Source organism: Caloenas nicobarica, chromosome 29, assembly GCF_036013445.1.
Source record: "Caloenas nicobarica isolate bCalNic1 chromosome 29, bCalNic1.hap1, whole genome shotgun sequence".
NCBI classification, from domain to species: Eukaryota; Metazoa; Chordata; class Aves; order Columbiformes; family Columbidae; genus Caloenas; species Caloenas nicobarica.
The window spans coordinates 3504517-3517018 of record NC_088273.1 but is presented as its reverse complement, the minus strand read 5'-3'; the positions used below and the strand labels follow the sequence as shown (position 1 = coordinate 3517018).

Genomic DNA, 12502 nt, shown 5'->3' with positions numbered 1-12502 from the left:
GGTTGGAGGACAGGGCCAGAACTGAGGGGACACAGTCCCAAGGCTGAGGGGACAAGTGGGGGACACGGCCCCGTGGCTGAGGGGACACGTTTGGGGACACAGCCCTGTTGCTGAGGGGACACAGGTTGGGGGACACAGCCCCATATCTGAGGGGACAAGTGGGGGACACAGCCCCGTGGCTGAGGGGACACGTTTGGGGACACAGTCCTGTTGCTGAGGAGACAAGTGGGGGACACAGCCCCATGGCTGAGGGGACAAGTGACGGACACGGCCCCGAGGTTGAGGGGACACAGGTTGGGGGACAGGGCCAGAACTGAGGGGACATCCTCCCGTTTATGTGGGGACAAGTGGGGGACACGGCCCCGGGGCTCAGGGGACCCCGCCGCCCCCCGGGGCCGCCCCTCACGCCCCTCAGCCGCGGGCAGTCGCTCTCCACGAGCGGGCAGGCCCGGCGCTGCCCGGACTCCCCGGGGCAGGGAGCGCGACAGCCGGCCCGGCCGGGGGGCGGCCCCGGGAGGACACGGCCCGGCCAGTGGGCCGCCCGGGAGGACACGGCCCGGCCGGAGGGCGGCCCCGGGAGGACACGGCCCGGCCGAGGGGCGGCCCCGGGAGGACACGGCCCGGCCGAGGGGCGGCCCCGGCGCTGCTGCTGGCGCTGGGCCCTGTCCGGAGGCCGGGACGGCCCTGCCGGGGACGTTCGCGGATCATGAGGGGCCGGGTCCCTCCCTCAGCGGCCCGGCGGCGCTGCCGTGAGCCCGGGCGGGGACGGGCCTGAGGGGGCGGGTTCTGTGCAATGACGGGCCGGGAACAGCGGCGAGGAGCCGGTTCGGCTGCTGGCGGCTCGTTAATAGTCACCGGGGGCCGTGCCCGGGCATCTCATTAACAGTCCCGAGGCGGGGGCAGTCACAGAATCACAGAATCACAGAATCACAGAATGTCAGGGATTGGAAGGGACCTCAAAAGCTCATCCAGTCCAATCCCCCTGCCAGAGCAGGAACACCAGGTGAGGTTACACAGGAAGGCGTCCAGGCAGGTTGGAATGTCTGCAGAGAAGACGACTCCACAACCTCCCTGGGCAGCCTGGTCCAGTGTTCCGTCACCCTCACTGAGAAGAAGTTTCTTCTCCAATTTAAGTGGAACCTCTTGTGTTCCAGCTTGGACCCATTACCCTTGTCTTACTGTTGGTTGTCACCGAGAAGAGCCTGGCTCCATCCTCGTGACACCCACCCTTTATATATTTATAAACATTGATGAGGTCACCCCTCAGTCTCCTCTTCTCCAAGCTAAAGAGCCCCAGCTCCTCAGCCTTTCCTCATAAGGGAGATGCTCCACTCCCTTCATCATCTTCATTGCCCTGCACTGGACTCTCTCCAGCAGTTCCCTGTCCTTCTGGAACTGAGGGGCCCAGAACTGGACACAATATTCCAGATGAGGTCTCACCAGGGCAGAGCAGAGGGGAAGGAGGACCTCTCTGACCTACTAACCACCCCCCTTCTAATACACCCCAGGATGCCATTGGCCTTCTTGGCCACAAGGGCCCAGTGCTGGCTCATGGTCATCCTGCTGTCCCCAGGACCCCCAGGTCCCTTTCCCCTACACTGCTCTCTAATAGGTCATTCCCCAACCTATACTGGAACCTGGGGTTGTTCCTGCCCAGATGTGAGACTCTACATTTTCCCTTGTTATATTTCATTAAATTTTTCCCCGCCCAACTCTCTAGCCTGTCCAGATCTCGCTGGATGGCAGCACAGCCCTCTGGCGTGTCAGCCACTCCTCCCAGCTTGGTGTCATCAGCAAACTTGCTGATAGTACACTCAATTCCCTCATCCAAGTCGTTGATGAATGTATTGAATAATACCGGTCCCAGTACTGATCCTTGAGGCACTCCACTAGATACAGGCCTCCAACCAGACTCCGCCCCATTGACCACGACTCTCTGGCTTCTTTCCTTCAGCCAGTTTGCAGTCCACCTCACTACCCGATCATCCAGTCCACACTTCCTCAGTTTTGCTGTGAGGATGCTGTGGGAGACGGTGTCAAATGCTCTACTGAAATCAAGGTAGACCACATCCACTGCTCTGCCATCATCTATCCACCTTGTTACGTCTTCATAAAAGGCTATGAGGCTGGTCAAGCACGACTTCCCCTTGGTGAAGCCATGTTGACTGCCCCTGGTGACCCTCTTATCCTTGATATGTCTTAAGATGGCACCAAGGATAAGGTGTTCTGTCACTTTCCCAGGGATGGAGGTGAGGCTGACCGGTCTAGAGTTGCCTGGGTCCTCCTTCTTGCCCTTTTTGAAGACCGGAGTGACATTTGCTTTCCTCCAGTTGTCAGGCACCTCTCCCGTTTCCCAAGACTTGGCAAAGATGATGGAGAGTGGTCCAGCAATGACTTCAGCCAGCTCCCTCAGCACCCGCGGGTGCATCCCCTCTGGACCCATGGACTTATGGATGTCCAGATTGCTTAACTGGTCCCTAACCCAGTCCTCATCAACCAAGGCAAACTCCTCCATTGCCCTGCCTTCCTCTGGGGCCTCAGGGGTACGGGGCTCCTCAGGACAGCCTCCGGCAGAGTAGACAGAGACAAAGAAGGCATTCAGTAATTCTGCCTTCTCTGTATCTTCTGTCACCAGGGCACCCACCCCATTCATCAGTGGGCCTACATTGCCTCTGGTGTTAGTTTTATCTGCCATGCATTTGAAGAAGCTCTTTCTGTTGTCCTTGACCCCTCTCGCCAGGTTTAACTCTAAGGAGGCCTTAGCTTTCCTAGTTGCCTCCCTACATCCTTTAACAACAGCCTTATATTCTTCCCAAGTGGCCAGCCCCTCCTTCCATGATTTGTAAACTCTCCTCTTCCACTTGAGTTTGCCCAGCAGTTCCGTGTTTAACCATGCAGGTCCCCTGGCACCCCTCCTTGACTTCCTACGTGTCGGGATGCACTGATCTTCAGCTTGATAGAAGCAGTCCCTGAATGCTAACCGACTATCTTGGGCCATTGCTCCTCTCTGGAGCAGAGGGCAGAGCTCTGAATGACAAAGGATGTCAGGATGTGCTCCAGAAAGAGATGATGAGCGCCAGTGCCATCACCTGATTCCAGATAAATAATTGTACCTCAAGAAAATGACTAAAAAAGACCCAAAATGAAACCCACAAACAGCATGCGCCACCAAGAGTGTTTCGGTGACTCTGAACTGCTGCAGAACTGCAAGGCTGATGGCCTTACCACAACTGTCACAGGGCCCCAGTTCACAGCAGTTTCAAAGGCCTTTGGAAAGACTCCAATGCACGTTACCTGCTCTGCAGAGGAGCTGCTGCTGACCTGTTGCCAGCGCTGACAGCAGAGCCCTCTGGCTCTGCAGCCCACCCCTTCCCACCTCGTGTGCGGCAGTGACCGGCTTTCATCCGCTACTCTAACGGCTGCCTTTGCCGAGCTCCTTTTCTGTTTCCCTTCCTACTGCATCAGTCAGGGTGGGCTTGTTGTAATTCTAGGCTGAGCCCAACACCTGAGACTGCACTGCCACCCCTACTTACCTGTGCCAGGATATGGTAAAGAAATAAGATTTAGCAAATAGGAACTCTCCCCATAGCACGTATGTGGGCAGCCTATAATGGTGTAATAGCTCAGAAGGTATAGACCAGGCTCGACTTTTATCCCGGGATCTGGACAAATGGGAGAACTGGGCAATCACCAACCACATGAAGTTCAATAAGAGCAAGTGCCGGATTTTGTGCTTGGGACAGAGCAACCCTGGCTGTACAGAGAGACTGGGTGACGAGGTGCTGGAGAGCAGCTCTGCAGAGAGACACCTGGGGGTTCTGGTCGATGGCAAGTTGAACATGAACAAACAGCGTCCCTGGAGCCAAGAGGGACCCGTGTCCTGGTGCATCCAGCACAGCACGGCCAGCCGGGCAGGGAGGGGATTGTCCCGCTCTGCTCTGCACTGGGGCGGCCTCACCTGGAGCATTCACTGTGTGCAGGGCTGGGGACACAGGAGAAAAGGAGATAAAGCTACTGGGCAGTGTCCAGAAGAGGCTGCGAAGTTGGTGAAGGGTTTGGAGGGGAAGCCGTATCAGGAGCAGCTGAAGTCCCTGGGTTTGTTCAGCCTGGAGAAGAGGAGACTGAGGGCAGAGCTCATGGTGGCTTAAGTTTCCTCAGCAGGGGAACAGGAGGGGCAGGGCTGAGCTCTTCTCTTTAGTGACCAATGACAGAACCCCAGGAATGCAAGGAAGATGTGCCAGGGGAGGGTCAGGTTGGACATGAGGAAAAGTTCTTTACCCAGATGGTGCTGGAGCACTGGAACAGGCTCCCCAGGGAGGTGGCACGGGCCCAACCTGACAGAGGCTTTGAGAGGATTAAAAGAGCAACGGGAACAGGCAGAGACAGCGGAGCGGGGTGGCTTTCATGGTCTAGATTTGGAAAAATAAAAAAAAGATGAAAAAAACCCCCACACCACGAAAATGTGCACTGTTCCGAACCCCCTGTTACTAAAGATTCTCCAGCACCGTTCAAGTCCGTGTTATCTGATGAGTCGGGTGAGGATGAGGGTCCGCAGCATTTTCTTGAAAATTTAAAAAGAAAAGAAAAGGAGTATGTGTACGTGTTGCCTCGAGATCAGATAAAAACCATGAAAGACTCAAGCAAAATTAGACCTATGCAATGTAACAGCTATAGGTCATTTCGGACAGAACGACGGGGATTCGTTGAAAGGGGCAGGTATCCCCCAACTCTTGGAAGAGACACTAATTGGCACACCACAATTACAGGCACGATTAGTTTCTGAAATCCCGAGGCAGTCAGCAGACCTTGCATATCAAGCTATGATAAAGGTGCCTGAAACCGACAAAGCAGCCAAATCATTTACGACTATTAAACAGGGTCCCAATGAGAACTACATGCAATTTATTGACCATCTTCAAGAGGCCATCAATAAGCAGGTTGAAAACTTAGAAGCTAAGGAAGCACTGATGTTGAAATTAGCAGTAGAGAATGCTAATGTTTACTGTCAAGGTGTTATCTGTGAGTTTTACAGTAAGTATTATGTGCTTCTGTGCATTGCCTCTGTGAAAATCAAGCAGCTTGTCAGGAATGTGAGTTAATTCTTTTACTGGTTGTTGTCACAGTTGGTTTTTTGTGGTATTGATTGTGTAAGTGCGCCGTAAATCCTTCTCCCCACTTTTCCCACTCGCGCTGCAAGCAGCCCTGTGCTTTCTCCCCCTTCTCATGGTTTTTTACTTACGAGATGGGGTCAGAAATGACTGTTTTCAGCCGTGTTCCTAAGAAATCGGCATTGGGAGGTGTTTTAGAACATAGGAAAGCACTTGGAAATATGAGGAAAGAGGATCTTGTGAAATATTGAAATCAGTGGTGGCTGCTATAGAAGTTAAATGATTGGGAAAACTGGCCGGAGAATAGAACTTCTAAGTACCTTTAAGTATAACACAGCAATCATAGATGTCTTCCTGGTTCGCTTGTTTTCTTTGTGGGTATCTGTTTAAGCATGTTGCAGTTTTAGTAGGTCTTTGTCTGTTGTGTGGTATGGTGAGTTCGCAGACTGTTAAATAATGCGAATCCATGGACTCAAAATGTGCGTTTTGTGATAATATAGAAGATCATGAGTAATTTAGTTCTTTACTGCATGAATGTGATCATAAAATTTTGTGTGTAATAGCTGTTACTTTTCTTTCTACCATGCTGGCTTTATACCAGCATTCGGACTTGCACAACTCTGCGATAGGCTGTGTCTCATCACGGTGTACCAAATTTGGCTGTTTTGTATGCACACCAAGTAAAGAATCCTGGGTTTGGGATAACAGTTGTAGCACGCCAGATGAGACACTGATAAAAGCCTTGCCCAGCCCAGCTTGCTAGAGCAGTGCGGGGGCAGGTGCCGACTGGGCTCCAGCGCACTGAGCTGTTTTGTCAGGGAGACCCAGCGGCGCCTCTACCTGGCTGAGCAGTAAGCGGTCCACAGGTGCAATGCTAAAATTGAGATATTGTCTTGAATTAGTGCAACTGTGATCCGTCTGCAAATTGGAACTTGGTATTTGGTTTTCCTATCTGAGCTCAGTATTTTAGTTTATATATTTATATTTGGTACCAAAAGAATTTTCTTAGGGGAGGTAATTACAACATGGGAACCGGTTCTGCTACTAAAATGTCACTTTTCTCCCCCTTAGGATGCATCCTTACACATTAGAGTAACTTCTGGGGAAATATTCTGATAAAAGAAAACTTGAAACTATATTGTACTTGAATGTGACTTGAATGTGGAATTCTGGGTTTTAGTGCTGTATTGAAATGGATGTTGTTCTGCAGAATTTTGGAAAAAGTGAGATGAAGTACGGTACTGTAAGTCCATTTGCTCTTATTGTTATCTAATAATTTTGAGACCAGAAAAGAATTTAAATTGTTAAACTCTGATTCGCATTGAAAAAAAAAACCCACAAAAAACCAAACCAACCAACCAAACAAAAACAAAAATCCCAACCTAAATGCTATGATGTGAACTTGGTTGTATTTAAAAGTTGCTAGAATATGAACTGATTTGGATCTAGGAAAACGGAATAATAGATTGATGTTTAATATGCTGGTTTTTGACATCTGTAAATTGTAAAAGGTAAATGGAGCTAAGGAATGTAGCTATTGCTGAGCTAACTGGAATTGCATATAAAGTGTATGATGTTTGGAATGAAATGGGAAAACAAAAAAGCAAAATATCCCAGGGCTGTGCTGTACAGCGTGAATATAAATTTCAGGCCTGTGTCAAGCTACAAGATAAACTCAGCTCATTGTAACCCAGCAGTCCGGCAACTCCTCCTTAGCACCAGCGATTACACCACCTGCGTGGCCTTGGCTATGTCTAAACTGCAGCAAGAAGAGAAAGAAAGAAAAAAAGGAAAAACCTGTTTGCCCGCTGCTAAGCGGAGAAAGGGGGCTTTATTTCCCTCCCTCTGTCTTTTTTCCCTGGAGTGTTGTCATCCATCCTTGTTGTGGCACTGCGTGGCTTCTCGGCTCTGAATCAGAGGTCGTCAGTGCTGTTTCTTTTTGCTTCCGTCTCGTCTCTTAGGTTCTGGCACATCTGGGGAAAGAGCCCATCACTTTACCTCCTTGCTGAAGTCGGTCTTTTCACACCGCTCAGCTTTGGGGGGTGTATGGGAATGTAGCGGGAGATTTGGTGAGGAGGTTAGTTAAATGTAAATACGCTCAAGTGACTTGCACCTGTCTGTAGAAAAAGCACATACATCACGCTAATTGTTTTACTGACCTTGTGTGCTCGATGAGCAGAACCTCTGTGTTAGATAACATAGGCCTGTGAGAAACTCCAGGCTCCTTATCACTATGTCCGAGATTCTTGCTTTGTTGTGAGAAAGAGCGGGAGGCTGCACCAGCCTGAAGCCTTGAAATCCAGGCGAGCTCAGCAGGCGCAGTGATCTTCCAGCAGGGCTGAACTGACCAGCGCCTGCGTCCCCCTTGTGTCACCTCTGCCTGGGAGCTCAGGTGCGACTTCAGAGATCCCCCGGTAGAGAGGTAACTAAAATAAAACTTGCTCTTTGCAATGCATTCGTGGCCTCTGGCTCTTCTTGCGACGTGCCTGCGCATGTGTACACAGGGGGCCAGAGTGCTGAGTGCGTCTCTGGCTCAGACTGGTACTAATTTGGGCGTGGAGTGGAGCCAGGCTGGTCTGATGTGGAGTTTGGGCTGATTTGTTTTCATGCTGGGCTGGAGATCTTGCCATCTCAGATGGCGGCGAGAGGGAGGCTTTCTTCCCCCCTGCCCACCCTCCAGCAATGTTACTGCTGGAGAACTGTAATCCTGCATGAAGGAGTCTGAGGGTGAAATTTAAAGGCATCGCCAGTGGATCCATATTTCTAATGAAGCTGGGAAATTAAACCAAAAAGGGTTTTTTTTAAAATGGACTTATTCTGTGGTAACTAGTTGTAAGAGATTTCTTAGTAAATTCACCGTGCTAGTTTTTGAGGTCATGGGAAAGAAAGAAAGGCCATTTTTTGAAACCAATGGAATGCCAAATTTCGAACAAAGTTTTAATAACTGAATTCTCGTATTTGCCAGAAAGGCCTATACCTCTCTCAGGTCAAGATTTGTTAAGTAAATCGTAAGCTCAAATAATGTTTGCTGAGAATTCTGTTTAGTTGCATGTCCTCCAAGAAGCTGCTTGGATGGTGCAGATCTGCTTGCTACAAGTGAGAAATCTCCACGGAAATTTCGAATGCTGTATTTCCATTAGTATTGGCAGCCAATGTTTCAGTAAAGCCAACACTACGTTGATAGAACTGAAACAGGACTTCCATGCGGTAAGGGAAAATGATATCCAGTAAATATGACAGCCAAAATGGAGTTTGAGACTTTGATGAATGAATTGATGACAACCTTACAGGCTGACTGCATTCGATGGGACTTGCAGATTTGTCTATTTATAGCTACAACACAGAAACAACCTGTGGCTATTGTGGGACAGTATGACGAGAATGCTAACAGACTGATATACAGATTGTTACTCTGATCAAGAAATGCAGGGAATGAATTCAAGTCTTAATAGGCCATGATCCTTTTGTCATATATGTGCCATTTGTGAAATCTAATTTTGATTTTTTTTTATTTGCAATCTATGTCCTTGTAAATTGCACTAGCTGATTTTCTTAACAGTATAGCTTTTGGCATGCCTGAATGTAAACTGCTGCAGAACCTGCAAGTCTTTCACATCAGGTCACAGACTATACTTGTGTTTGGTCTGATCCCATATGCTTGCACAGTTTTTGTTGATGGTTCAGGGAAGTCTCATAAAGCTGTAGTGGTCTCACGTGAAGATAACAATTGGCATCATTCTGTAAAAATTATTGAAGGTTCAACACAATTAGTAGAACTTGGCACAGCTTTATGTCACTTAAAGCTTTTTAAGGAGGAACCTCTAAATTTGATTTGTGATTCTGAGTACGTAGTCAAGGTCCAATGCACGCATCTGATTCTGAATTTTTTTTTTAAACAAAAAGGGGGAGAAGTAGGGGAAACAACACAAAACTGGTTGTCAAAAGCGTTGTATGTGATGAATCACTTATATCTAAGTGGTGCAGCCCAAATTCCCCCTGTGATGAAACACCTTACAAGTATGACCCAAAAACATGCTAAATCAGAAAGAACCTACATTAGTTACGTTCAAATCACTAGTTAATGGTCAATGGAAAAGGCCACATCAATTGGTAACCTGGGGGAGAGACTATGCTTGTGTCTTTACAGATCAAGGGCTGCAATGGTTGCCAGCGTGAAATGTGAAACCTGTGTTATCTTCCTGACAATGACTGCTGCAGCTGCTGCGTTTTGGATGCCTGCACAGACAAAGACTAACATGTGGATTACTTTAGCCAACACGACTGGCCAGGACTCTATACGCCTAGCTACGGCATCTCTGGAAAGCCAGTTCCACACATGCTTGGTTGGCATCCCCCTTGACAACTACAGCAGCATCACACGACTGTTTCAAAATAGTGGTCGGTGCAGAGGCATCGCAACGAACTGTAATAATACCAACATGGCACTTTGGATTAATTGCCTCCCGGAAGCAGATATTGAACCACAGGATCTGGAATTGCTGGGATCTATGCCCAGGGACGCTTGTATCCAGCTGCTTTGTGAGCAGTGTCAGAACAATATATAAGAGCATGAATGGATAAAACTGCAAAATGTTCGTGCTACCCTTGGTGACTATAGAAATGAAACTCAATGGTGTGATGCCTCGCGGAGGAATCCAAGGGGTGCCGTTGATAATATGGGACAGCGACCCCGAAAACTCCCGTATAGTGCATTCTTGATCTGTGGAGACAGAGCCTGGCCAGGAATTCCTTCTAACACTGTTGGATGACTGTGTAGTTTGAGACAATTAACTCTCTTAACACCCAGTGTATCTATAACGATAGATCACAGAAGAGTAAGACAGGAAAAATGCTTTTTGCATATATATGAGTCAAAATGTGATGGTAGTGTAGATTTTTGGGGATCAGGGTTAAGAGTTTTAGGATCTCTTGTACCTGGTGTTGGCACAGCTCAAGCTTTAAATACTTTAGAAAAAAGATGGGAGTAAAGGAGTATCCGGAGATATCAAGGTGTACCGTGAGAGAGAAGGGAGTAGAAGAGTAACATTGATGAGAGCAAAATCAGCCAATGAGATGTTACTGCCGTAACTTGTAACCAATAGTGAAGAGACATATGAATTGGTAAAACTGTATAAAAATGCACTTGTGGCAATAAATGGCATCTACTACTTTCATCCTGGAAGAACTTGGTTTATGTCGTTTCTCCGTCTCAACCGCGACACCATTCTGTAATTCCCCCCTTCTGTCTTTAGCCCATTGTGCTGGTTGAAATGGTATGAAATGGCAGAACCCCAACCGCATCCTGGGATGCCCACTCACCGGCCCCGTCTCTCAGGAGCCCCTTGGAATCCTCCAGCAACCCCCAGGAAACACTCTTGCCCATCAGCGAGCTGCCCGACCCCCTGCCCATCCTACACGCTGTTAGAGCTGCCAGGAGCACGGAGTTCCAACCCTGCCCAGCCCTGGAATGCCAGTGCCGAGGGGAGGGCAGAATAACAAGTGGAGAAACACTTCAAAATTCCACGTCGACACTAATCAATCTGACACAAACGAACCTCTGACACGGATTAGCCAGATCAAGAACAGGAACGTTCATGGGGTGAGGAATCGGATTTGCAAATCCTCTACACCGATCTGAACTGACACATCATTTTTTATTTTTTTGCCTTTGTTTCTTCTCTGGTTTCAACCGAGGCTTTCTGGTTTTGCCATCTTCCCGTGAACCTGCACTCGATAAATGCAGGTGTACATCGGGTTTCCCCAGTTGCTCTTCACAAAAAATTTGACATAGGAAAAGGCTCTGCGAAGTGGCGCGTTCTGTGAAGAGGGAAAAGGAAACAGAGGCGTTAAGAGCAACAGTGCAGTCAATGGATCTGCCCCCGCCAGCCCCGCTTCTGCACAGGAACAAGCTCCCAAAAGTGCTGTGGGCCCCTGTGCCCAGCGAGAAAACGTTCACGCTCTTCCTGCTGCGGACTTGCAGGCAAACCTGCTTTGCTCCCTGGCATCTTTCCCCCGCATGTGGACCGTACCTTCAGAGGGAAGGTCTGGATGGGATCTTTCGCCACGTCATACATGAACGTCCCAAGCAGAGTTTCCTCTTCTCCATCCGCATCCACTCCCTCGGGGGCAAAGCACAAGGAGAGCAGCTCAGACTCATCCCAGCACTGAGGAGACGTACGTGCTGGATCAGCCCCGTCCCATTCCCAGCCTCTCCTGGGACTCCAGCACTCGTCTGGCACTGGTTGGGCTGGAGCTCAGTCTCCGCCTGAAGTTTTGGTGAAGAACCCTGAGGTGCTTTGGCCAGAATAAGTCTTGAGAGAGGAAATCTCTAGAGCCCTTGAAGTGTTGTGCCATGGCACAGCCGGGCTCAGGAGAGAGTGGGGAACAAACCTCAGAGGACGCACAAAGTCGCTGTCACGGCTTTGCCACAGGGCCAAATCCCAGGCAGAAGCACCCAGCAGAGACTTACAAAGACGGCGACGTCTCTGGGGGCGCTGGTGACAAACCCAGAGGGAGAGGCTTCCTTGGAGATGTGCTGCACAGTGACGGTGCTCAGATGGACTCGTGCTGGCAACCTGATGACCACCTGGCCCTGATGCCCTTGGAAAGGCCAGCAGTTCCCTGGGGAAACATCTGGCTGCAACGGGAACAGCAGAGAAATGAAGCATAAGAGACTGCTGGGGCCAACACAACCGCTCCTGGAGTTTGAAGCGCAGGCACCGGGGTGTCTGTGGGGTCTGCTGCAGCTCGGAAGTGCTCTGAGCTCAGTCATGAACTTCCCAGGAAGGCAAGACGCCAGCACTGAGGATTTCTGATGCCATACCTGCAGAACAGCCTCAGGAGGGTTGGCAGGGTGAAACAGCCATAAAACCATGCAGCTCCACTTCCCTTGGCAGCTGTAGGTCTGGGAAGTTCTCTGCATGTCAATGGTGGCACCTGGAAGGAAGGGAGGGCAGATGACTGCAAGAGGCCACAGACCAGGAGGACGCGGTGCTCAGACGCAACTCGTGAGGCCGCTGCCAGCTCCTCATTTTTCAGTCCTGTCCTCATTGCCGCTTTGGAGAGCAGCGCCGGGAGCACGGCTGGGCTGCTTGTGTCCATACCAGTGCTCTGCAGCGCCCAGTCAGACATCTCCACGGAGACTTCCGAAGCCACGTTGGATGCTGCCTGGGTTGAGAAACAGCACGGTCAGCCGTCCGAGCCCACCAACAAGCCCAAGGAGGCTTTCTCAGCGGTTCCGCCCAGCCAAACCTCCTTCCCCAAGTGCACCCTCACCTTCCTCGCGCTGCGGAGCTCCACCCTCAGCCGAGCCACCTACTGCAGCAGGAGCCGCATCTTTTGGGTTTGTGCCGCCAACAAAGCCCGATAATTGCTGAAGGACCAGGAAAGCAGAT

The 12502-nt window shown here is 50.0% G+C and overlaps 1 long non-coding RNA gene across 1 annotated transcript; it reads right to left on the bottom strand.

Annotated features, from left to right (window-relative positions):
• Window positions 1-10754: 10754 nt before the first annotated feature.
• Window positions 10755-11627, bottom strand: LOC135999623 (uncharacterized). The gene is made up of 3 exons (XR_010607698.1): window positions 11578-11627; window positions 11138-11227; window positions 10755-10925 (listed from the first exon to the last, which is right to left on the bottom strand). It is a non-coding gene; the product is annotated as an uncharacterized LOC135999623 (long non-coding RNA).
• Between the last annotated feature and the right edge of the window lie 875 nt (window positions 11628-12502).